At 37.4% G+C, this 24,823-nt stretch overlaps 1 long non-coding RNA gene across 1 annotated transcript in view; it reads right to left on the bottom strand.

Annotated features, from left to right (window-relative positions):
- Positions 1–22,706: 22,706 nt before the first annotated feature.
- The window catches only part of LOC107837940 (uncharacterized), a 3,365-nt gene continuing 1,248 nt past the window's right edge, over positions 22,707–24,823 (bottom strand). Inside the window, exon 3 of the long non-coding RNA XR_001663991.1 lies at positions 22,707–23,539. This is a non-coding gene — a long non-coding RNA (uncharacterized LOC107837940). The remainder of the gene's footprint in view (positions 23,540–24,823) is intronic.

The raw sequence follows: 24,823 nt of genomic DNA, 5'->3' as shown, positions 1-24,823 counted from the left end.
TATATATATATATATATGCATGCATTTCCAATAGGCATTAATTAGATTACTGCTTCACATGGCGTATAAAGTGCACCAGACCTGCTATACATGATGTTTTACACCTGCAAAAAGAAGAAATTGTTTTTCCCTCTCTGTTTCTAATGGGGCCAGTGACATAAGATTTACACAAGATGTTGGCAACAACCTAAATAATATAAAAATGCATGTTATGCTTAGTGAAAAAAGCCTTTCTAGATAATGACATTTTCAGGATTTCCCCTGTATGGAGAAACAAGATCAGTGCATTGATCCTTTCTATGCACTACATTTTCGATTCTTTTGACAGATTTTCAACTGGAATTGAGGTTGCTGACTGGCCCATTTTAGCAGGGTTTTTTTTCTATTTTTTTATTTCTTTCTCTGAAAGTAAGTGATTTATCTTGCACACTCTTTTTCATCTTTATATTTTTATCTAAAATGTCCCAGTACATTTTCCATTCAACCTTCCTTCAATTATGCGGTGTCTTCCAGGACCATATGAGATATGATGTTACCTCCCAAAAACTGACATGGTACTTTTGACGATATGGCAGAAACAGTCTTCTGATCTGATTAGACACAATTCTCCCAGAATTTCTCTGGGAGAATACTGGGATTCTCCCAGTATGCAGCAAACTATAAACAAGCTTACTTGTTTACATACTTTTTATTCAGCCATGGAGTCTTGTACAGTGGGTGTGTGATTGAGTGCAATACTTATTGCTTTCATGGGAAATAACTGTACCTGCTTTTGCCCAGTCTTTTCGAAGGATCTCTGTGAGTTGTCCAAGGCTTTTTGACAACACATTTGCTTATTCATTTGATTCCCCTGTTGGATGTCTTATTAGATGCATCTGGTTTATGCTGAAATTGTGTTCTTTCTGACTCCGTTAATAATTAACTGATTACCTATATTTACTTAAACAAAGCAGCAGTAATGCTTTTGAAATATTGAGAGATTTCTGCTGTTTTTTTCATTCACATTTTTTTCTTTATTATTATTATTATTAGTAGTAGTAGTAGTAGTAGTAGTAGTATTTTTGTATGTCAACATGATTTCGTTTATTGCCGAGATCTGGCATGAAATATGTTGGCTTTCTAGGAAAAAAAATATCTATCCATATATACACTGCTCAAAAAAGTGAAGGGAACACTCAAATAACACATCCTAGATCTGAATGAATGAAATATTCTCATTGAATACTTTGTTCTGTACAAAGTTGAATGTGCTGACAACAAAATCACACAAAAATCATCAATGGAAATCAAATTTATTAACTAATGGAGGCCTGGATTTGGAGCCACACACAAAATTAAAGTGAAATGTTCCCTTTATTTTTTTGAGCAGTATATATATATATATATATATATATATATATATATATATATACACCTTATTTTATATCAGCTTTTTAGTTTTTTGCAGGACTACCATGATGTAACTGTGTAACTGTAATATTTTACCAAATGCAAAATGTTTGATATAGTTTAATTTCAATTTTACCTGCAGTATTTTCATAAAGTCTGTTGAATTCAAACCAGTTTGAGTCAAGGTAAGGAAGTGATTAATTTTTATGTAAACAGTAAATTGATAAAGACTCATGCTGCTGATGAAAGAGAAAATAAGAAATCAGATTCTAATAATTTTCTTGAGCAGCTTAGCCTAAAGTATGTAATTTGTAAAGTGTTTAGTCTGTGGAAGAGGATTTAGGACCACTGGAACAAAACAAAAAACGAAGAATTCTGAATTTATCTCAGAATTTTATTTTTTATTTTTTTTAATTTTCAATGGTCCAGGAATCCTCTTCCATACTGGTCTGAAATATGAGAGCAGGAAATTAATTTTTACATTGCATAGCTGGCATATTTACAATTTAGTTCCTCTTTCAATCCAATCAAAATTTCCCTGTTTTGTGTAATCACTTAATATTGTAGCCAGATAGAGCAAATTTATATCATTATGTTGTGATACATGACACTTCTTTTGTATTCATAACTTTTTTAATTTGGCAATCAGGTTTCATAGGCACAGGCCCAATTGGCTCATACAACTTTCAGTTCAAGATGGGCTAAGCATACCAACAGAATCACATCTATGTGAAAACATACCAGTTGCAAATTTCTTTCTGCTCCACATGCAGATTATTTTTAATCATCACATGAATTATAATGGAGGTGTTCAGTAGTCTTTCATTTCGACTTATTGTTATGCAAAATTTCATCTGGATTTACGTATGTGTACATAGTTTTCTCAAGTCTACCAGAAACCATATTTCTATATGTCCACCCAATTTGTTCTATAACAACTCCCCCCCCCAAAAAAAAGCCAAAAATGTACACTGTAGCATCTTGAAATTATGACTAAATACATTCAGACTCAGTTTGTTCTTATATGAAAGTATTTTGTACTATATCGTGCAGTTTTAGAGTATCACACATTAGAGCCCATGTTGTTACATAAAGTGAGTGATGATTGATCCCCGAGATTTCCAGAGCTTTTATATAAATGCTCTGATTATAAAATCAATATTTTAATTTCTCCCGTATGGTGTTTGTTCTTGCTTTATGACATTGTGTATAATTTCGTGTGTGTGTGTTTGAATCCAACCAATATTCCGCCTGGTGTTTATAATTTCTTAAAGTCATGCCCACATTTGGATTGTGCAGCTGCAGTGACTCAGCTCCGCATAAACAGAAAGGAGGAAGGAAATTTCAAACAGTCAGTTCAATGCAGCAGGGATAGCTATTATGCTGATGTATGGAAATAAGGCTTGTGTTTTGTTTCACACCATTAAACTTTCCTTGTAAGAAGTCCTGCGTTAACAAGTAATTTGCATTTTAAAGTGCTTCATGTGGAAGAAACCAAGGATCTTAGTCTATAAGGAGTGACGGCAGACTGATGAGACCTTTGTTTTATTAAGACTTACTGGGAAAATCACAGAGCACAGACGGAAAGTACACACGCATACACACGTACAATATCATACTCATACACACTCGTCGAAAAAGAGGAGTTTGGACCACTGAGCACTCCTGTTCTTTTTCACCTTAGCCCGGTTAGTGTTGTCACCGGATCAGGAGTGACATGACATGAGGAAAGTAAGATTTGCCCCATTTGCAGGATTCATCTCTGCATAGTGGCTCAGTTATTCCCTTCCAAGTCTCCCCCCAAATTCTCGACTGGATGTTGCCTGACATTCCTTGTGATACAGCACTCTGTGAATAACCAAATTCTTTAGCTGTGACCTTTCGTGCACAGCTAAAGATGTCACCCTCCCTTGCAGAGGGAGGGTGACATTGACGGTTTTCTAGGCATTTGTCATGTCAGCAGTCTTCCTCGTATTTGTGTAGGCCATAACACTGTCATCACCCTGCATTTTTTACAAGTATTTATTTCTTCCAAGTTGTGCTGTGTATTATTTTAATATTCTTGGACACTGAATTTTAATTTTTGAGTTTTCGTTACGTGTAAGCCAAAAATCATAATAATAAACAGATGTTTCTATGGTGTACGTGGTTGAAATTGTGAATTTACTCATTAAAAAACATCAATTCATTCACAGTTTATTTTTTTGACGACAGACTGGTACAAGCAATGTGAAATTGTAGCTCTGCAGCGAAGTTCAATAATTATTTTCAGACGCACATGTTGCTAGTAGATAAAAGCTCGCGCATGCAGATGAAAGGCTGCCCCTTCCTTGCTTCAAAGTGACAGGAAAACAAGTCATTTTCTTTCATTTTGCTTTGCACTTTGTCTCACATACACTGAAAATTTCAAATCACAGGGCTTATATAGACATACGTATCCTCGCTTATTTTCTTTCCGATTTTTTTTTTCCTGAGTGGCTCTCGAGTTCTGCCCGTATCTGACTCTGTTTGTTGAAGCAGTGCCGCAGATAATAGTCTGCTCTGTGTTCACGACTGAGGGCCAGGCTCTTAAAAAAATCAAATGCAGACCAGAGGACACTTCAGAAGTAATCTAAAAAAAGATGCCTGCTGAGCTGTTAATATGGAAAGAGAAAAAAAGCAGCGATGAAAAAAGATGCACTGTTTCAACGTATAATTGTATCAATTGCAAGCTCCTTTTTATGCCTCACTGAAAAAAGGAGGAGGGATCGACTCTTTAATGTTATGTTTTTGGATAAATCAAGTAGTCTTACTGAAGCACTGAATTTATCTCCCTCTATTTCGCAGATAGCAGATCTGTGCAGTCCAGCTCATCTTTAAAAATTGAATTGTAGTGGAAAATTGGTGGTACATCAATGACTCATTCCTCTAATTAGTGTTTATACTATATGGGATTGAAAGACCTTAATTCCCCTGTTGATGGGCTACATGGAAAAGCCGATACAATGCTGTATGGCATACCACGTTGTCGTATTGCTTATGCAGTGAAGACTCAATTACAGAGATAAGGAAGGTATAATCATATTTAAATAAATGTTTAATCAGTAAAACAAAACTCAGTCAAGCCAGGAGCAGAAAATAAAACTCCACATCAGAGAGACAGCAGGAACACAAAGGCAGCATGCAGGCAGGGACAGCTAGACAACAGTAAGATCTGACAGGAGGGAGTGTTTTGCTGCTGGTGAAATCTGGTTGCATCTCAGTATTTTCACTCCCCTTCCTGTTACTACATGTGTATCACGAGTTTGAAGTTTTTGAAGGTTGACTTTTTTGCAAGTAAACAAAATGTAAATGGGCTTACAGATTTTCAGTGCAGTGACTATGAACCGAAATAACACGTTGACTGCTACTTTACTGCGGTAAAGTAGCACTCAAGTTAAATCTTGAGGAGTTTAAAATATGTTCTTATGGTGACGCAGATGCTTAGAGGAACCTTGCTGACGCCTGCCTGCTCACATTAGAGCAACAATGTTGGTCAGAACCAGACCAGAAATGACATTTATCTTAAGGCTGCCAAAAGGTGATCTGTGGTGTCAGGTGGTTAGTGTTGCGATCATTTGTCAGTGTTGAAATAAAGGCAGAGCGCATTCATCCCAGAGAGCTTTTCAATTGTTTTATAGAATTGTGTTTCCAAACTGCTGCTTTCCAAGTATATTTCGTTTGACTTCCTTCTCTTTAGTAGTTAATCTGCAGATTTTAAATCCAAACACAAGACGTGTTAATCACTAGTTTGTTATTGTGTCACAGGTTGATTAGTGCTGTCTCTTTACATCACGGCCTGGGGTCTTTATGAAAGGAGATGGTACATTCTCCCTGTGCATCTACGGTTTCTCTCAGGGTGCTACAACTTCCTCCAAATATCCAAAGACTTGACCCTTAGATGTCAATGTGCATTTGTGTGATTGTGTGTGTCGTTGTGTGTTTTGTATGCCTCTGTGTCGCCTTGTGATGCAGTGGTGACCCGTCAATGGTGTAACCTGCTTGCCCGCTGGAGTTAGGCAGGATGTCTGCCCTTCAAAGTAAAGGTAAAGTCTTTGTGTTTTGCAAGAAGTTTCTTCTCACCTTTTTTTTTTTTTCATGGTAATGATTCTTCTGATGACTGATTAAATGATTATGGTTTTAAATGTCGCACTCCTCTGATTGCACCGACTGACCTTTTTACATTTCTGTTTAATCTTCTCTACTATATTTTGGATTGTGTCCAAAAAAGTAAAACTTTATCCTTTATCTTTTAACACATTTTATGCATTCACAAGACAAAGGACTTCAAATATGTATTTAGTTTTCACGTGTGCTAAGAAATCGGCAATCGGCAAAATCCTTGAAGGGTCTCTGGGGGATTGATGTTCAGCTCCAGGTAGCCATGCACACACACACACACACACACGCATACACACACACACACACACTCATACCTATAATGTAGAGCAATCATTTACCCTAACAGTCGTGTGTTTGGACTGTGGAGGAAGCAGGAGTAACCAGAATGAGCCCTTGTATCCACTCTAGAGAATGGAAACTCCATGCAGAAAGTTCACAGACTGGGATTCAAACCCAATATGGCAAGGCAACGGTGCTATATGTAATTGCTACCATGGCATGAAAACATCTGAAAGACATTCCAGTGTTTGTGTAAAATCTACTTCCCTTTGATTGGTTGTAGCTGGTAACACTTTAATTAAATGTAAATCCTCTTAATTTGCTGGTTAATATACGCAGTTATGAAACGGATACTAAATCAGACCTCACCGCAAGGTTCCCATAGACTGTCGCTGTTGCCAGGGTGATGACCTTAAGTGTTTCAGTGTCTTCGACTCAGTCGTAACTGTTTATTTAAATTTGCCACATATTAAATTAATCAATATTTCAAAACAAACTAGTCTATGGAACATAATGAACATGACATTTCTTTAAGCTGCAGTGGTGATGTGACAGAAAAGTAGACTCAGCAGGACAAACACAATCTGGACGTGCAGAAATGTGCACCCAAAGCCCATGAAGTATTAATGGAGACCGTTTTCCTCTGTTAAACGTCTCACCAGAGACATGGTATCACTCTTATTGCCTTCTCAGGACGTCAATACACTGAAATTTATACCACTTAAAGTATCTCTAGGCCAATCCTTCTGGTTTAGAGGCAATGACATTACATGTATCCCATTTGACTAGGTGTAATGCAGAATGTAAGTGATCCAGTTTAACAGAATTAGGGCATGTTGTACTGTTTGTCTGAATGCGTGGCCGTTCATGCTCACTAAGATTTCATTTTCATGAGTAACTTTTATCACCAACACTGCTTGCTCATCACTAGCTGAATGCTGCAAACCCTTTGCTGAATGATGCACAAATTAATTCAAACTTCTTAAAAATTATCATGTAAAATCTTGTTTGGATTAAGCCATATTAAATACTGACTCTTTAAAAGACGCAGCTTGTTATCTCTAATGAAAAAAGGGTAAATGCCTCAATTAGGATCTGAGTCATAATTTTAAACACGGATATAAGTGTGCCTAGAGGTTCTGTTAAATATCCCTTAGTTTCTGCATGTATCCATGTTAAATCAACTTGCATGTCCCTGAGTAAGCACTTTGATGTAAATAAAACCTGTCCATTTCTCCCTGATTTCAGGCCCCCTGACATTAAATGATACAGTAAATGGATGAATGAAAAGGACGTTTGTTTGGAAAACAAGGTAAATTTGAAAAAGGACCTTCCACAAAGACTAATCACGTGAAAGAAAACTATCCTGCAGGACACAAAGAAGACAAATGACAAATCCGTGACCATTTTAAGGTATATTTGTCTAAATTCTCTCACTGTGAACTGCATCTTATTTTTACAGTTTTAATCTTGGTACTCATCTTCAAATATGAATGGTGGTGAGTCAAATTCTTCCTCTGGGAACTTTCTCACTCACAAGAACAATGTCGACCTGTAAATGAAAGGACACGTGACTAACCTTGAGTTTATGAAAGAATAATACAAAAAGCATATTACAGGAATATCTTCCCTCTTTAAACCAAATTTTTACAATTGCACACTGAGATATGTTAAATAAAGTAAAATATATCTGTAATATGATCATGAAGCGATTTTAACAGATGTTAAGGAGATCATTTATTTTTATTTTGGTTTTAATCACGCTTAAATATTTCATCAAGCAAATTTTTATATCACACAGGATAACCTGAATAAATCCGTCGGAGACATAGATTTTCATGGCACTATAAACAGCGAATATCTTTTGTGGATTTATATTTACATTGATAAGGGTGAGTCGTTTGGCAAAAGCTTTGTTTTTACCAAACGATTCATTAAGCTTGCGTAAAAACAAAAACATAAAACATATTGGTGTAGTGTGACATGGCTCAGAGGCAGAGCAAGTACATCATAAAAGGAAGCTACAAGCTCAACTTCAAACCCCAAACCATTTGCGACAAGTCGTCTCATTCTCTCCCTGGGATTCTTCCTGTCAAGCTACTTCCAATTAAATATCGCCAGTGCCACAAAGTAGCATGGATGGATAAAATCAGCTTCCGTTGCATCATAGCTGACATGGAGTGACATAAAATTATTTTTGAAACTTATAGCGGTTATATATGCGTAGACACTATGTGATCCTCATTGGTAAAAGCTGTTTTTGTGTCCTGTCTGAGCTGCAGGACAGCGTGACCAGTGGTCAAGTAGCTCAGTGTGGTGAATTAATTGAGGTCACAGAGTGGGAGCTCAGACTACCCATCCTTTGTCTCATTAGCATTCTTCTTTATTCAATATTCTGCAGTGAAGCAGTTGATCAGCGTCGTGGTCTTGCACCTCTCGTCATGCGATTTGTGTTTAAGAAGAGCTCTCGTGAAATTTTATCAAAGCAGATATTTGTGTTTTACGATGCCAAAAGGAGCTTTTATTGTGGCTTGTTTGCCCCCAAACAGCACTTGCAGCAGTTTCCTCAATCAGTCGTTGAGCTGCAGCACCAGGAGAGAAAGGTGATCGCTGACGGTGTTGACTAATCTGCTCTCTTGATCATTAAAGACACTTCAGTGGCTTCACAAGCAAACGCAGCAAACATTAACCCTTCACTCTCGGCCTAAAAGACAAACAAAGGATATCAAATGATCTCACGACCTGAGGGTGGTGTACATCTTTACAATATTTAGCATCTGCTTTCCCTTAACATCACACATCTGTCTCGCTGTGTGAATTACAGCTCATTCACGTTACTTTTACCTGTAAGGAGAGGAGTGTGCTGCAGGGATTATTTACTGACACTGGCGTCTATGGTTTTGGAGATCAGAGGAAGAATCCCGCGGGGGTGTTAATGCAGACTTTGGTTTGAGGATCTGTATTTAGTTGCCCTAGTCCAGACCCGCTTCCTTCAAGTGAAGGGAAACGGAGCTTACTGCTACCCATAAGCCCAAGTGTCATTGAATATTTATCACGTATCTGATTTGACGGAGAGAGATTCCTGGGATGTGGCTGCCTCCTCTCCCCTTGAGGGATGCAATTCAACACCCGGTAATAGAAGCCCTAAAATGTGCCTGTCATTATCAGCCTCTGGGACATGGTTAATTAATTACATGTTGGCGATAACGCTTTGAGCAAACCTTTGCAAATTATTTTGCAAGTTTATTTCAACTAGTATTTTTTTAGGGTGGGGGTAGGGGGCGGGTTTCCGTAGCAATACGGTCACAGAGCTGTGTGCATTTATCTGAAAGAATATGAAATGTAGCCAGCACACAGAGAGCAGATTTATCCAACTCTCAGCCAAGTACACCGTGTTCTTCTGTGGTACTGTTGATATAAATTAGAGAGCTGACAGAGCAAATACCTTTGAAGATGTTCAGGGACACAAAACCTGATGGCGACAATTAATTTGAAGCAAAGAGGAACATATTTGTTTTTTTATCTTGTCCATTTCTGGAATAGTTTTTGTAGAGTTGCACTGATTAAACCTTGTCAATACCAATTTCCAAGACTACAACACAAGGAAGAAGAAGAAGAAAAAAAATTTGAATGGGTTCTTTGATTGAGGTAGTATTTTTACATTAAAAAAAAAATTAAAATAGAAGAGTACCCTTGTTTATGCATGAAAGTATATGTCACTAACCTTTATCTAAATTGGCTGATATGTCTCTAAATTGATAACCGTGTGAGTTGTCCAAGAAAGGCGACGCCACCACTATTATGAACCATTAATTATTGTTTTGTGTGGATTAGATTGTCCTTTCAAAAATATTTCAGTCAATACTTGCTAAGAAATATGTTTTCAGTAGCAAAATTGACCAACATAAGGGTTCGTCTGCATGAGGGTTTATTCTTTGAAGACAGCAAATATTTAAAAATTGTTCCAAAGCAGTCCAAAAAATGGTTCAGTGGTTGTTGACGTGAACACTTTGTATAAGCCGTAAAGTGTGAATATATGCAACATCTCAAAATTGTGTTTATGCTTGTTTACAGAAAGCCTTGTGCAATGTATGATTCAGGTTTTTGAAAAGTGAAGATCTGAGAGGTGATTCACAAGTGAGCATTTGTTCCCAAACCCATAACTGGATCAGGACAGGGGGTCTTTTTTTTTTTTTCAAATTGCCCATTATTGGTGTGGGTTAGACTGATGTGGTGGCGATGTTAAGTAGCCACATGATTCTTTCCAACTTTCTTTTCTTACTGGCCAAAACCAATAACAATAGTGTGTGAATAGCATCTTCCTGAGCTGTGATTTCCCCCCAGGTCAGAGCTGAAATCTAACACACAGTTTACCATTTTGAAACTTACCAAACTGCTACTTAATGTCCGGAGTGTTTTCTTCATGACCAACTAGCATGCTTTGCTAGAATGTTGTTCCTTTGTCACGTAATATACTAATTTGCATATTTACTTATGGACACGACAGGTCGATCCATGTAGCACCTGCTGCTGCGCTCTATTTTATGCACATTGGGATGTATGTAGAAAAGGTGCGTACACAGTTTTGCACATCTGAATATTTTTAAGCACCACACTTTTCAATATTTGTCCCCGCGCCAACTGTGACAGCTGTGCACTCTTTTATGCGCATATCCGCTGGTGCTAAGCAATCTCTAGCACCAGTTTAGCATTCTAAACATTTGTTGGTTAAAAAAGGGAGGAAAAGTCATGATTAATACCATGCAAATCTTCCTTGCAAGTAACCTTTCTATTATGTTCTCTACACAGTTAAATGTCTTAGAAAACCTGCCACTAAGAAAATTGTCTCAAGTGTATTGCTGCTGATGTAGATGAAAGATGGAACAAAGATGATGACTAACTATTGTTCTAGCCGAGTATTTTTGCTGAGAACAGGGTTTCCAGATGCTTACCTCACATGTAAATAATTAGAAACATGGGGCGAACCTCCAGATGTTTCAGCATGAATGCAGCTTCGATTAGGACCTAACATGGCGTTTTGCACTGCTGGTGTGCATGCACTAAACCTCTTCAGATGGGGAGGCTCAGACAGAAATCACTACATTAAACAGATGTTGCACACATACAATGAAGCTGATCTTTGTGTTTGAAAAGAAATTTTAATATAACATCTGAGAACGAGGCATAATATTAACAACCTAACTATTCTAGCAAGCGTTCATCAGGAATTTAGTAAAACTAGACATTACAGTCATATTAAATATAAATGTGCTGAAGTTATGCCGTAAGCACGTCTAAAGTGATGTGCTTTCACTGCTTGTCACTTACTGAATTTCAGTAAGATTCACTCCTGTGTGGAGAAGATCAATTTTCGCCAACAGGAACATTAGTGATTCTCAAGGCAGGGGTATTAAACTCAAATCATTGTGTTCTATTGTTTGGCGTGTCGTATCGATTATCTCCTGGGTTTCAGCAGAGAGTGAAATATTGTAGCCTCAACAGCGTTGCGCACAAAGAGTTGGATGCGTTTTCAAGCAATTTGCAATACTTTTGCAAACCGATACAAGCAGTCTGTTTAGACCTTTGTGCTGTCTGGTGTGAATAAATAGCAAATAGTCGTAAGCACTAATATTAAATGCCAGGGCAAGAAGCAGCAGATTTACAGACAGAGTGCCGGTGAATCCCTTCACCATTTTATCCCCCGTGTTTCTGCACAGCATTTTATTGGTAGAGTTAAAGTGGCACAAGCATTGCTGCAATATGTTAATACAGTAACATTTTACAGTCCGACAAAGACGGCACACAAGGAATAATGTTCCATCTTTAATCTGCAAGCTCAAATCCTCAATATTTTATAGCAACTGTTGAAAAGCCATCCCTGAAGACGGCACAGCAGAGTCTGTATGGCGGAGCGGCTCTGTGTTCACAGAGATCTGTCGCTCATGGTAACGATGATGAAGTCCCTGTTCAGCTAAAATCAATATTCTGAGCCACGAGTCACTTCTGCTACTCCGTCTCTTGAATTAGACACAGCAGTCACTGAGAGAAAATGTCCTTTTTCTGAGATGCAATCAGTCTGGCTGAGAACAAAGAGTTTTCTGAATATCATCCTGTTGCATCAGAAAATACAATCTGATGAAAGTGACCTTTCTCTAAAATGGAAATTTGAATAAATAGCACTTTAGCCCTTCAACACAGCCATCTCTTTAAAAAAAACAAAAAAACAACTTTTTTTTCATTTTTGTTTCATCTAATTAGGAAAAATGTTGGAGTGCCTGTTGTTGATTTGGACTAATTACAAAATCAAGATTTTCTATGAATTTTAATTTGACCAAAACAAAGACTTGGGCCCAATTACAAGACAAATCAAGTAAAAATGTACCCTCCTCTAAAGAATTTTAAAAAACCATCAATATTCTAAGCCATATTAGCTGTCGTCTTTCCATGCAGCTAAATGGATTGGCACACAGATGGACAGACCTGTCTCTCTAATTGATCAAGACCAATAATCATCTTCCACATATATGTTATAATGGTAACAAATGTATGAAGATGCTACTAGAACTTTCAAACATTGTACAAGTATTATTGAGGATGCAAATGAACTAATCATTAGAGTAGTGCTGCTTGCAACTTAATGTGTTTAAAGCAGTCTGATTTGTTTTTTTTAGTTACTTATGCTGATTGTGTTTCTGCATCTTTCACATAATGATTTTTGTATCATGAGAAAGACAAGTCATTTTGGAATGACATTAACCGTGAGTTGCAGTTGATTCTACATTATGACGTGAAAAGAGGTTCCGATTTTACCTTTCAAATTTCAAATTCATAAAGAAAATGGATATGAATAGAATCAGAAAAGATGTATTTGCACTGCAAGATACATTCACATACATTTTTCTGTTTAATGACCTGGTCGCAATCCAGTATTGATAATTTGAAACCATATAAAGGTATGAAATGGGCAAACATTTCAATATTTTGACTTGTCACCTTTTGCTTAAGTGGAAAAAGTCCATTTTATAGTTTTTGTGATTCTAATTGCTATTTTTGTCTAATCTAAGCCAAACTTCAGTGTTCTTGTTGCTAATTACTAATTCATGTTAATCCAGGAAATATTGTAATTGCAATGGAACTGGCCCATTTACACCACAAATCAAGCAAACAACAAAATAAAAAAAAGGTGAAGATCATTCTTTTAACATACATTTATTATTTAAATAGTGTTTTACGTTGCAAATGGTAAATTGTATGAATTAAAATCTTGTTTTATTTAATCATTTTCCTCATCACTTGTATTTTCAGGTTGACTCTGTGACACGTATCCAGGGACATTTGACTGGTCCAGTTACGCAGCTGTTCATTCTCCCAATTGCATTAATAAACTAAACTAAAACGTTTATTTGGCATTTACCGCATAGGCTCGATTGGTATGGTCTTGTTTTTTTTATTATTATTTATTGGTTTTTTATTTTAAAAAAAGAGAGCATAAATCTATCACACTGATGTATTCATATATTTACTAAGAATGAATCATCATAGGTGGAAGTACACAAGCTGAAAATGGTGCAGAAAATATGCGTATTTGCCCCCCCGCCCCAAGTCAAAGGGCTCCAGTAAGCCCCGTGTTGTTTATCCCCACTGAGCTTTTGCTCTGAGTGAAACCTGCTATTATCCTCAGTTCCCTGGTTGAGTTATTCATCTGAGCCTCCTGTCGTCTTTTCTAAATAAAAAGCCTGCAGCGCCTCGCCAGCTTCCCAATCAGAGAGCACTGCAGGGTCTCTCAAAAAGCTAATGGTCACTCTGGGGTCTGTCAGCCTTCTCGGAAGCTCATCCTTTGTGCATACTGTGCTTCAGTTTCACCCCCGCTGCCCCTCACCTCATGGCAAATGTCAGAGATTATTGATTCGACTGAAAGTGACAAAGTGTTCACCATGATAACTTGATTTATGCACCTCAACAAAATGCATAAAGCTCATCTTCTACCCATGCTGCATTTGGATACTTTGAATATCTTCCTCTTTATTGTATGATTGTTTCAAAATGTATTTTTTTTTTTACAATAAGATAGCCAACTGAAACCTGCAGACAAGTTTCATAGATGCCTCTCCTGTGATGAACATGCCATTTGTTTCAGATCAGGTTTTATGGATACAAGCTGCATGGACGATGGGGAAAATCATTAAAAAGAAAAACTCTGCATGTAGACAGACAGACAGACAGATAGATAGATATTGGCATTCTGAGCAAAGACGTAATTTTAAGAATAACTTGTAATGCAACTTTTCCTTTTTACAATATTGTTTACTAAAGCTGAATGGGTAAAGGCAATTATAAGTTCTAACTATAATTAATAGTTATCTGATTGGAATCCCTCCAAAACACTTCAGTTTGTAGGTTTTCTCAGCACATCAGGGGGAGCTTTAGAATCCACTGAAGGAACTATTTATCCTTTCTTTCTTGGAAAAGTTTAAAGAATGAACTGGAAAGTGTCACTGGACAAAGGCAAGTTTGGATTTCTCTCTCTGACCTGTTGCACATGTGACCTGATCTTTGATAAAGAGAAGACAATGAATGGATATGCCGCAACACATTTGGTCTTTTTTTATAAGTCCACTGGATCTATGTAGAGGAAGGAGAACATTTTCCTGGCATTAACAGTGCAGAGTCCAGCTGATAGTTTCTTCTAATTTTCTTTCAGCGATAGTGTGCATTGTTGACACTTTATGTTAAACGCCAATTAGTGTCAGTAGGCGTAAAGATAAATACTTAAACGATGGTCACCATACAAATTTAATTGGTGTCCATAACCAGATCGAAAGAAATAGACAAACGTCACAGCGTCCAAAATAGTGAAAAGAACAAGTGGATGTTGGATCTGACAAAGATGTTACATTTCCATATTAAATCAGTGAACAAATGTGTAGTCACATAAATGTCAGTCATTATTTGAGGAAACCCCACATGCTTTTTGTCATGGATAAAGAAATTGAGTATTTTAAACTGTTTCCCAGTTCATCAGAATGAAACAGAATGAGAAGACATTTATCAGAAATATAATGGCTACACCTCGTTGCACCGAATTAAATTTGCATGATGCCTACTTCCTTGCGTCTTGCATGGCTGGTATCTAATTGTTTCTGCTGAGAACTTATTAGGAGTCACTTGGCTGGAAATTCTCACAGGAGGATCACTGCAGTCATCTGATAACCTTCACATTCCCTTACAGGAGAGCTTATACAAAATCCTTTTACAGAGACAGCGAGAACAAAAAGCCTCTGATTTCCCGAGAGGTGAAAGGATTTTAGTATACCTGATTGCGAATGTAGCAAATCTTTGTATCTCCAGAACCAAATGAAGACGGCGGTGCTCAGTGACATGTTGCGGTTATTTTCCTTGAAATGCAAAGATTAAGAGCTGCACCTGTTAGGTTCCTGAGTGATCGTCTTATTATGCACAGACCGTCTTCAGATATATATTCTGACCTTTGGCGATTCGAATTTAAACATGCTTTGAATGAGTGAGCCTGGAAGCATGATCATGGTTTTCCTGCAGTCATTAGCTCACTGTTTGCCCTCTGACTACACATCCACACGGTTGCTCAGGGGAGCACTTCTCTGTAACGCTATATGCATCCACTGCATCTTCACCCCTCATTACTTTACTCCTCAAAGACCTTTTTCTGCAACCAATAGACGCAGCGATCTAAGAGGGACTTTTAACTCTTTTTGTATCACACAATGAGCTGTGAAGCGTAAAGGGCTGACATTTTGATTAACTTTCCAGATTTTTTTTTTTCTCTTAATTGTTGAGCCATATGCAAATGAGTTACAATCTTCTGTAGGCTTGATTGGATGTAATTATTATAATTACATAATTGGTTCCAATCAAGATCAATCAAATCACTTTTAATAGAATGGTCCCATCATAAATGATCGTAAACTGCGAGTAGCATCTTTGTTTTTAACATCTGCCTTCATTATCTTTCAGTAATTCTAATTTAATTGTTTTTTTAATCATATTTTTACATTTTAACTGTATAGTAAACATGTTTAAATAGTAAATTGGTGTATGCTATAAAGCAAAATGTAGATATGTAGACATAACCATTTTATCTAGCTGACTATAGCTTGAACTATTCAATATGGTATTTGTGATTTTTGTCAGCTACATCCCATTGGTGTGAAAATGATCCAAAAAAGCATTAGTGCACACTTAAGCCTCCGTCTGATGGCAAATTAGAGGATTATTTGTTTATTTATTTTTCATATTTTAATGTACAACAGATGGTGCAGGTTGTCCCGCTAAAGAAGCTTATGAAAGTCATGAGTCTGACATAAATATTCAAGCATTAATTTGGTGACATTTTAATAATTGTAGCAATAAAAAGTGAGTTAACATTCAAATACTATTAGGACTAAAAATAAATAAAAATCACATTAAGATTATGTTTTAGGAAAACATAATCTTAATGTTTATGTTTAAGATTATAAACATTAATCTTAAACATAAAGATTAATGTTATTGTCTTTTCCTCTTGACAATAAGGAAAAGAACCTTATTGTCAAGAGGTGGTGAGGGTTAACGCTGAGACCCAGGTTATGGTGATGATGATGAAGATGATTTAATAAAGAGGGCTCAAACAGTCCAATACAGGCAGAACGGCAGAGAGTGTAGCACACAGCTAATTACCGGTAGCACTGATACACAGAAGACTGAAAACGAGAGCTGACACCGACACAGGACTTAACCAGTTCTACTGTGAAGACGGACAGACTGACAGTAGACGAGGATCCGACAAGAGACAAAGACAACAGGTGGGACTAAATACACAGGGAGGGTCATCAAGGAATGAGACACACCTGGGAAGCAATCAACGGGGAACAACAGAGACTCAGGACAGAAACTGAACACAGAAAAACCTTAAAAAAATACACAGAAACACGGATCATGACACTTATGAAGTAAAAGTTTATAGTTTACATATTTGCATTTATTGTTGTGAGGATTTAGTTCACCTATAACAGCTTAAAGTTTAAGTCAGATATTTGCATACACTCCATAAAAACATACATCACATAACCATCTTTTTCTCACTGTCTGTAAGTAGTCTTTAACTGACGTTATTTAGATCTTTTTTTTTCTTTCTTTCTTCAGGAAATGTTTAGACTGAGTTAATGCCAGACAGTGAAGAAAAATAAGGTTATGTGTTTAAATAGAGTATGCTAATGTCTGGTGTCAAAAGGGAAAAAAGAAAAGATTTGTGTGGTTTACTATAAAGTGTTGGCTACTAAAGAGCAAAGACGACTCAGTTTAGCATGTTTGATTCAGAGATATAAAACTTAACTTCAGCCCAAGAGTTTAAAACCAGGAAAACTAAAATTCACAACAACAACAAAAAAAAGAAAAATCAATTGTTGGTCCTCTAAAAGGTTTTGGTTACATCTGATTAAATACAATATGTGTAATTGCCCCAGTGACAGCAGTACCTGTTCCCCTTTTCAGAGCCTCTGTGCCTGGAGGTTTTCACCTGTAGCATGATGATTGATTGCCATTTCTATTTTATTTTGGAGTCAGGTTATAGAACAGACAAACGAAGTGTGGGTGGAAGCTTCCATTGTGTGCGTGGGGTGTTGAATGCCGGGTACACGGCATCACAGTTTGAGTGACATTTAATACCTCGACATTATTTTAACTGACAGACAATTTGCTATTATTGTGTCACTTCCAAAAAAACAGAATTCTGTCAGAGGAAATAATTAAATCAACCAGAACCCACAAATTAATGCCCAAGTTCTTGTAGAGTAAATGGTTGTTTTTCAGCTGTTATATTCTGGTCTTCTTCCGCTCATTTAATAACCGTTGTGTGTGACAGCCTGCAATTACTTGACAAACCGACTGGTTTTTCTGTGCCACACAGGGGAGAGTCACAGAACTCAGCAGAAATAATGTTTAAGTGCTGCATGATGGTCAATGTGATGATATTTATGAGGAGCTCAGGAGTGATTTACCTCTGTGGGCTTCGGCTGTGGTCGTTTCATGTCCGCCCAGGTGAACTACCAAACACATCCATCAAGTGATTGTGCGGTGAAGTAAAATCAATGCTTTCCTAAATAAATTATGTTGTTGAGTCAGAGGTGAATTTAGTAGAAGGTGTTAAGAGAGCTGATGGAATTAGCACTAATCTAATCTGACAAGGGTCTTTTTTGTTTATCCTGATCATAGACTTTCAGGAAAATAAGCAGATTTTTCTGCAGCCACTGTGATCTTTTATGAATAATAGAATAATGGCTTTACTGAGAAAGTAATTATTTTCACTCACACTGCTGTTGACTGTGTTGATGCATTGAATGAAATTAAAGATAAAGCCATTTATATAGGAATGGATTCTGTTGGGCTTCAACGTGCAAATTGCTCAGTTGATTGCTGGAGTATAGCCGGTTGTTGTATAATGGAGTCGCAATTTTTCTAGCCAGCAGCCAGATTGAGTTGCACTGATTTGCTAATGGCACACAGAAAATTGAGTTTCAATGATCCTGTGTGCATCTTGTACCATCATTTTGACTAAACAGAGATGCGGTTAAATTGTCAAAGATTTGTTATAAACAGAAAACACAGCTCTGAAAATGTAATATTAAAATGTGAGCTAGGTAAGAGACAATAATAGTTTGCTTTTTGTTTGTTTGTTTGCTTTTTCCATTAATATTTGGAAAATTTCTGAGGTTTCTGACACTAGAAACGTGACTGAGTGCAAGTAAATGGTTGTTCAATTAGTCAAGTTAAAAAATATAATTGTTTTTTAAAAACTTGATTACACACGAGTTCGTAAGTTTAAGGGCACACTTATTTATTTTGGTAGGTCAGCATAGTTTGAATCCTGCAATATTCACTGTAATATAATCACTTTATTTCTTTATTTTGTCAATGGAAAAATACTCTTTCTGTATCTGGTCAAACGACAGTCTGAAAATAATCTCAAGTTTATAGTCAACACAGTCATTTTCTTCAGTTTGAGACTCGTTTTTTTCTTTAGCCGTAAAGGTCATTGGTAAGGGTAAGAACAACAAGGTTAGGGTTAATCTTCTATAAGGAATGTTAACAACAGTAATAAGTCATTATTAAAGATGATGGAGAGATTTCCAATTAGAAAGTGGCACAACAGGCATGTTAAAGTTCAGCACAGTTGAAAGTCTGCGTTCAAGTACTCCATGTGAAAATGCTGCTGACTGTTGTTTTATCACTGAACAATTACTGGCTGGTCTTATAAGCCCAACCCTCAGGAATTACTTTGTGTCTGAGAAAATCAGCATTAAAATGCCTGTATGAAGAAATTTGTGTTTTCGGTTCATGAACAAGAATACCATGGGGTCGTCTATAATTAAAACATGTGATTCAATGGTGATGAACCTACTGAACCATCTTTGAAATAAACACACTATGGGCTTGTAATTTTTTATATGACAAGACCATATAGAATCTGTAATAAAAATACAAAATAAAAACCAAGGTCCATAGTTCTGATTTAATGAGAGCACACTAGTCTGCCCTGGATGGGGCTATGGTTGAAAGGTTGTTCTGGTTGCTTCCTGGGCTTAGTTCTGCTACGCACATGGGTCAGCGTACCAGAGAGCTGTAATTACATTTGGCTCTCACTGCCACAACAGGATTAGGTTATTGTTGGCCAAGAGGCCCTTTATAATTGTCCCTGATTACCACTCACCATTTCAGAGCAAAGAAAGGTCAGTCAGTCTGCCATTCAGACACCCCTTTGGCCCATAATCCCTCTGCAGCCTGTGTCGGCTCTTATCCCCTCCCCCATCTACGCCTCTGACAGAGCAATGTGGAGGCATTATTCCTCTCTGTTGATGCCAGAATCCTAATTGTTCCTGTTTTCACTGAACTGATCAATGGAGAGTAAAAGTAGAAACAAATCTGCTGAGGCATCGCCTTAGAATACAGATCCTTACATTCCTTATCTTGCGCTTTAGATACGTTATCTACGTTTGGCATCATAATCGAATAGCCTCAGCAGAGGGGCGTTGTCTGAAAACCATGGCTTCCTCTATGTATATGTTTTATTCTTTTTTTTTTTTTTTTTCCAGTTTTAGCCTCATGGCCTTCATAGAGCTTTAACAAATTTCCCCAGGCTTACTCAGCTTCTCCCCTTTGATGCAGGTTTTTCTCTTTTAATCGGACCTCTCTCCCTCCAGAGGTGAAATTGGTTTTGTTAATCTTACGTCATTAAAGGCTAACACTGACAACAGTATTTGCACACAGTCATGCTGCTTTGGGTTTGTTGTTTTTGGTTTTGTGTCCTCTTATCATGTCCACAGTTTTGTTACTTATTTGTTTCTGAATTTGGTTCTGTGATATTATCTTTGCTCTTGTTTTCATGGCTTTCCTGCATGTCCTGAACAGTTGATTTTTTTACACATCCTGTTTTTTTATGAGTTTATTTTGAAAGAGGGTCATGTTTTAATTGTTATCAAATAAACAAGGAAGGCTTTGAAATGAGGCAGGAGTTTGGATGCTTAGTTTGGATATGACAATCTGATGTCAATTTTTTTACAATATTGCTGCCATTTAGCAAGATTTACCTACTAAACATACATGATGAACACAGAACAACTGGTTATTCATTTTTGCAAACACACATTTAAGTTATTATTTTTATATGAAGAAGCAGATATGTATTCAGCAGACTAGAGTTTGTTTTGTTTTTTTTTATCTGTTTTTGATAACTTGTTTCCCCCTCATTAAAGCTGTTTAGCTGCTTTAAAGTGGAGAATGCAGATTAAGACCCATAAAAGATTCAAGGCGAAAATTCCCTTCTTCAGGCTCAACAGGGAGTGTCCTCCTCTAGGTTTAGCCAGGTCACCTGCTGAGCGTAATGTGAATGACCCAGTGGGTCTATTTATTCCCCAATTTGTTCTGCAGTTTGTCTGGACCCCGTAAGGTGCCTTTGGTTTAAAGCCAAGCCGCCTCTGAAGCTCACTGAATCACCTAACTGCGTGAGAAACGAAGATTTATCTGCACATATGTGAGGCGCAATGGGTCCTTAGTCACGCTGTGTATTTTATCCCTTCACATAGTCAAAACTCTTCCAGCTGCAGAAATCGCACATTTTCACATTACGTCCATGCACAAACACTTGAACATTATAATTTTCATCTTTTGATCAAAATAGCATTAATTTCATACACACATAAAGTCACCTGATTTATTCGGGGCATTTTGGACAGTTTTGTTTTGTTTTTTTCAGGCACCATCTCCAAACTATCACCTAAACTGCCACTCCAACTTCATTTCCTGCCAGGGCCCAGCACAGGCTCTCCCTCATCTGACCTTTCACACAGTAAACCTCATGAATGGACAATAGTGCCCTTCACTCGGGCCCCATGACCACAGCAAAGCCTGCAGCTGGAGCACACAGCAAGGCTTCCATGGCCTGAGGGCACTCTTAACAGCTGAGAAAGATCACTAAACTGCCAAGAGGATTTTTTTTTTTTTTTTGCTTTTGGAAAATTCTCAAGGAATCACAGATGTGAAGGACGAAATGTGGCCTTCACAAAATGTGTGAGGATCAAGAGTTGGGGCGGTTTGTGAAATGCAGAAGAGAGGCGGCCTTTAACAGGTGCTGAGGGAGGTGAGGGCTGAATCTGCTGGACATCAGGAGGATGAACTCCTGTTTAGCTCCGGGCTATTTTTTTTTATCTACAAAAGGAAGTAGAGGATTGAGGGAGTTATAAACAAACTGACTTTCTTGCTAGATGTTAGAAAATATAACAGAGGAGTGAGCTTTTGGATGACACAGTGGAAAATAAAACTGATTACAAAAATTGATGGGCTAATTAAGTTGCAATTTGTTTGCAAATTTATGGGACATAATTCATTAGGAAAAAGGACAACTTCTGAGGCTAAAGGGGCACAAAGCTTATAGCTTGTGTAATCAGTGTAGAGCCAAACATTTTGCTTGGAGAAGCTGATTTCCCATGTTGATTTTAAAACAGAAAAAACAACAATTAACTTTCTTAAATTATTTATAACATATATTTTATTATCAACAGATTCAGTTGATAAAGGGATTCTTTTTTTTAAGAAGTTGCTTTAGCTGTTTAGCTCTTAGTTTGAATTAGCCAGTAACTGCCAATCTTTTGTTAGCTGACATAAAATGAAGACCAAATAAAATAAAATATCGCCATGCAGTGATGTGAGCTGTAAGTTTAGGTGGATCTATATCAACTTAAACTGAGCAACTTTTAAAGAAAGAGGAAATTATAAAACATTTAGTCTCTAGATGTGCAAAGTCGGTGGAGACATATTCCAAAAATACTGCTGTGACTGAAACATATTCTTTGAAGTGCTAATTCAGTTGGACTATTTACAATTGCATGCCACACTTTTCAGCAGCAACTTTATGGACCAGATGCAGCTGCCTGGTAGGCTTTTTAGTTTACTTTTAATCATTTATCTTACTGATGTCAGAATAATCCATCCTCAAGCAAAGTAGGATGGATATGAAAAAAAACATCAGCAGGTGTCTTCTATGGTTTGCATTATGACAGTTCTGCTTTTGCATGAAACATTGTCATCTCATATATCGTTTATAAATCACTGTAAAGACATGTCTTTTTATTTCATTTTTGTATTTTTTTATGATATCTGGTAGCATACATCCTCAGGTTGCATCTAGTTGTGTAACATAAGGAATAAAGGGGAATGCAGACTTTCATTTTGCTCGTATAATAATGAATACTTATTAGATTTGACTGGAGCTCCTGACATCAAACGAAACTGGCTGTCACCAGAGTCCCCATTTGGTAATTTCAAACTTGTTGTCCCCCCTAAAGGGTTTTTAATTAGTTGAGAAAATCAATTACGATTAAATTACAAGCTACATCTCTTATCTTCTCCAGCCAGTGAGATATTTGGTTGTTTGTGCTATGGGGCAAATGAAGGCTAAAAATGTATGTGCAAATGAAAAGCAGGAAGAGAGAAAACGTCACTATTTAATAAGCCCATGAGAGTTGGAAAGATACACTCGATTAAAATTCTGTCATCATCCACATCATCATCATCATCATCATCATCTTTGTCGTCGTTGTTGTCATTATCACATGGTTTCTTTTATACATAGTACTGTAATGACATGCTGTCCAAGAAGCCATTTACTCCAGCCAGCCTGGCTGCACTGCAAAGTCATCCAAATACTTGGCTGCGCCCCCTCTTTGCCTCGCCAAATGAGTTTTCATTAGCATAATGGTGTGTGCTGCTGCTTGGTGATTTCTTTTAATCAACCCCGGAGTCAGTGGTAATTAGTGACAGACGACTAATGGAAACTCTTGGCTTCCTTTGACTTATTGTCGGCTCACTTGATGCTAAAAGGAATATCAGTGGCAACTGAGAATAAGAAATGAATCGACATTGTGGGATAGCAGGTTGGTTAAAATATGAAGAATTCTGTGCATTTTTTTTTTCACTCACGCCTCAACAAATGTCTTTGACACACTTTTAGCTCTTTTGATCTTAAATTAGAAATTAACCAAAAAAAAAAAAAGCCACTATCTTCTGAGCCAATTGGAGGAAATTGACATTCTTTATATAGCTTCCATTTTTGACAGCGTCTCGCAGCTTCTTATCGCCACAGAATATGTGATGATTGGGGTTTTGAAAGGTAATAGAAGGAGTAATATCCAGGAGTGCAGGGACATGGAGTGAAAGACTCAGTGACCTGAGGAGAGCAAGAAAAAGCTGTTAACATTCATAGACTTAAAAAAAAATGGAATCAACTTCAGAATACATTACAAAGCATCAGTGGTTGCAAGGACAGGAAAGGTCATGGAGCTCATCTGTGCGCGCTGCACAAGAGAAGATGGGATATAGAACTGCAGAATGTCAAATTCTGAATCCACAAATACTATGACATGTTGTAGTGAATAGCAGCTACTTTAAGTGACATTAACGTGTTATTGCTCAGCAAAAATCAAGAATATGGTGTTCGAAAAGGTTTTGCATTACAAAAATATTTCTTTCCTTATGACAACTGAGACACAATTTATGCCGAACAGAATTTAAACAATGACATTAGTGACAATCACGTGATAAAACGATGCAACAGTTCAGAATCCACAAACACATTTTTCCAGAAAGCTGCCTCTCTAAACTTTGTTTTGACTAAATCATAAAATCCAGGTGGCTAGCAGAAGTGGGCTGGAAGACAAAGAGTCTCTGGAGATGAAACTTAAGAATCCAAAGGTTGGTTCAAGATACACTGCAGTGCATTTTTAGTTAGTTTTTGCATTAATCAGCTAGATAGATAATGTGTGGTCACCTAGATTTGCAAACCCACCCGCTGTAGCCACTGACCCATCTCCCCTTTGAAAATTGTAAGCCGTCCACCTCCCAGATTCTCCTCCTCACTTTGCTGCTCCTGTCTTTGATATAGGAGGTTTAAAGATCATACAGCCTGTGTAAAAAAAAAAAAAGAGAGCCAATCTGTCCCGACACTGAGGTCGATGTTGTCCTGGACTTAGAAGTGCTTGACTCAGACTTGTCCTTTCGACAGAGGTTCCACCAGGATGTGTTGCAGCAGGACTGCAAATAACCAAAGCTGTTTAATCACGGATTGATAAGAACAATAGTTACTCGGGGAAACCTGACTAACACACATTTACCGCCCAGACAAGCAACCTCCGCAACGTCATTCTTTGTCACACTGTTTGCTTTGGGTCCAACTGTTTCTTAAACATATATGCATCACTCACCCTTAGACATAGAGACCCACGAAGAGAGTCTACACTTGACTAAGAAGCATAAAAAAACTTTGATTTCGCTTCCATGACTTCTGACCCTCATCTTCAAACAGACCCTTTCTTTACTTTCTCATACGTCCTATTTAAAGTTACAGCAATGCAGGCTTGAGTTTGCACAGAAAACCCGCCCCACCCGCTTCTCCTTCCTTCCCAGGGACTCAGTATTTCAACACAACCCAGGAGGCTGGATGTATAAACATATA

This window comes from Poecilia formosa, unplaced genomic scaffold, assembly GCF_000485575.1.
Source record: "Poecilia formosa unplaced genomic scaffold, Poecilia_formosa-5.1.2 Scaffold191, whole genome shotgun sequence".
NCBI classification, from domain to species: domain Eukaryota; kingdom Metazoa; phylum Chordata; class Actinopteri; order Cyprinodontiformes; family Poeciliidae; genus Poecilia; species Poecilia formosa.
Note: the sequence above shows the minus strand (reverse complement) of the source record. Positions and strands in the feature narration are given on the sequence as shown.